The following is a 3,108-nucleotide window of genomic DNA, read 5'->3' as shown; positions in this document are numbered from 1 at the left end:
GCACGGAGCCCGGGGCTCATCTGCAGCTCCGCCGGGGGTGGCGGGGCGCGGGAGACTCGACTCCCCTCATCTGTGGACCCGCCTCGCTGCGGAGCATGCGCCGGGCTACGTCTGCGCATGCTCGGCGCCAACCGGCCCCCGCCCCGCCCAGTCCTGGCTGGCTGTGGGGAGGGCCGCTATCCCGCGCTTCTGGGGGAGCCCCGGGGTGCAGCCGGGGAGACCTGGAGACCAGCAGGAGCTGCTAGGCCGTGGGCTCCAGAAAAGAGAAACCGGCTCCGGAAGGGCCGCATAAGTTTCCCTACGCAGTGACTAGACGTCTAGCTTCCTTAAAAGACTGGCCCCTCCGGGGCACATCTTATTTATTTTCTTGACCGATGGCACCTCAGTGGCAGAGTGCGCAAAAACGTGGAGCGAAGTCGAAAACCCACTTAGCCCGCAGGATTTGGCTGCACAAAGTAGAAGCCTGAGACGGTTAATAATTCCAAGAATCAAACGAAAAACGAACAAGTCCCGCAAAAAGCAATCTCAAATTTGCTTCAGTTGTTTTCATATTTCAAAATAAAAAAGATGGGAAATATGTGTTGGCAAGGATGTAGAGAAACTTCATTCTTCTACCCTGCTGCTGGAACGTAAATGAGAATAACTCTGGAAAACAGTTTGGCACTATCTGCTGGAAGTGCTACCCAAAGACACAGCAGGTCCGCGCTGACGCACACTGTCATAAGAAACAACGTATTGGGAACCAGCAGTTAGCATAATGGCTATGTCACTGGACTCCCACGTAGTCGACCGCGGTTCGTGTCCCGGATCCGGTGGCTTAAAACTCACTCCGGGCGCGTGTGCGTGCGTGCCCAAGGTCCCGAGAGGAGAATGGAGGAGAAGGGATTGCGGCGTGACCATCCCCCCTGGGGGGTGATTTCTCGCTTTCTGTCTCTATGTCTCTCTCTGTCTGTCTGGCGAGCGCACGCGCCCTACAGTGAAAATCTCTCCAAAAAAAAAAAAGAAACAACGTATTTATGATGCACTCACAGGCAGGTATTAGACTGTTCATAACTGCATTTGTTGCAGTAACTCCCAGATGGGAATAACTCAAAAGGCCATTAACAAAAGAATGAATAGATTCACCCAGTGTTCGTATAGTGGAATGCCACACAGCAATGCAGAAGAACCTTCTGCAACTACAAGCGAACTGCTGAATCCTAAACCTGAGCCTAGAAAGTTATACACAAGAGTGTAAACTGAGTAAGTCTATTTCCATGAAGTGCAAAAACAGGAAAACTAAGCTGCTAAAAGTTAGAGTAAGGGTTACTTCAGCAGTCAGGATAGTGACTGAAAGAGGGTCCCAGAGTGCTAGTGAGGCTCTGTGTTGATTTGGTGTTAGTCACACATGTGACCCGTTTTGAAAATTTGAATACTGCTCTTACACACATTTTTGTTTGCATTTTTCTGTATTAAACATTTAACTTAAAGGGCCAGCAGGTTGCGTGGTTGGTTAAGGCTCTAGATTCCACATGGCTGGCCAAGTCCCAGGCCCATGTGCCCAAAATCCTGAGAAGAGAATGGAGGAGAAGGGATTGCAGGTTGGCCCTCCCCTTACAGGGTGATTTCTCGCTTTCTCTCTCTCTCTTTTATGAGCACACACACTCTGTGGCAAAAATCTAAAAATAAAAATAAAAATAAATGTTAAGTAGAGATTGTTTTACCTATAATGCCAATATTTTAAAAATTATTTATTTAATTGTATTTATTTACTACTGTTTTAAAATTTTTCTACAGGGCACATGCGCTCACCAGAGAGACAGAGAAAGAAAGAGGACTAGTGAGAAAACAAGCCACCAGGTCAGGGACTCTAACCGCCCATAGCCATGTGTGAGTCCAGTGCCTTTACCACCATGCCACCTGCTGGCCCCCATGACAGCGATTTTTTTTAAAGAATTATTTTCTTTAAATGTATTTGTTTATTTATTTATTTTACTTTGATCAGAGAGGACAGAGTGAGAGAGAGAGAGAGAGAGAGAGAGAGGGAAAGTGATAAATCAAGCTGCTAGATTTGGGACTCAAACTGCAGTTGGTCATGTGACAGGCCAGCACTCTAACCACCAGCACTCTAACATCACCTACTGGTCCCGCAAAAAAATTTTTTTGAGAGCAATATTATGCTGTAGGGCATATGCACTCGCCAAAGAAACAGAAACAGACAGAAAGCAAGAAATCACCCCTCATGGGGGATGGCCATGCTGCAATTCCTTCTCTTCCATTCTCCTTTTGGGATTTTGGGCACACATGCACAGGACTCAAACCGTGGTCAACTACATGGGAGTCCAGCAATCTAACGATTATAGCATCTGCTGGTCTTCCATAATAGCAATATTATTTGCAAAGAATTTAATGTCAAGTAACCAACAGATTTAGCTCTAGGATTTGGTTGGTAGTGCATATCCCTTACTTGAATAAGGACCACTTGAAAAGAAAAAAAATTAAACAACTTGAGTAGACATTTCTCCAAAAAAGATGTAAAAACGTTTAATAAGCACATAGAAAGAGGCTGAACATCACTAATCATTAGGGAAATGCAAATCAAAACCACCATGAAAGGCTGGGTTCTCCCTGAGCAGGATGGCTGCATGCAAGTCTGTGATCTGGATTGGCTGAGACCAGAGATCTGGATTGGCTGAGACCAGAGATTTGGATTGGCTAAGACCAGAGAAGTCATCTGGGTTGGCTGAGATTGGTGGATCATATTAGAAAGACCCTGGAGCCCCTAAAAGAAAGAAAAACCTTGGGTTACCACTTCACACTTGTTAGCATGGCTATTATAAACAAAACAAAATAACAAGTGTTAGAGAAATTCCATTGTGCACTGTGGGAGGAATGTAAAAATGCAGTGCAGTCTCTATAGAATGAGAGGGGCCAGCAGAGGGCATAGCAGTTATGTCACTGGAATCCTACATGATAAACTGAGGTTGGAGTCCCAGACCAGGTAGCTTGAAACTCATGCCAGGCATGTATGTGTGTATCCCAAGACCCTGGGAGAATGGAGAAGAATGCAGCATGGCCAACCCCATACCTCCCACCCGGACTGATTTCTCTCTTTCCGTCTCACTTTCT

Source organism: Tupaia chinensis, unplaced genomic scaffold (genome assembly GCF_000334495.1).
Source record: "Tupaia chinensis unplaced genomic scaffold, TupChi_1.0 Scaffold000256_1, whole genome shotgun sequence".
Lineage (NCBI taxonomy): Eukaryota > Metazoa > Chordata > Mammalia > Scandentia > Tupaiidae > Tupaia > Tupaia belangeri.
This window is presented reverse-complemented; position numbering follows the sequence as displayed.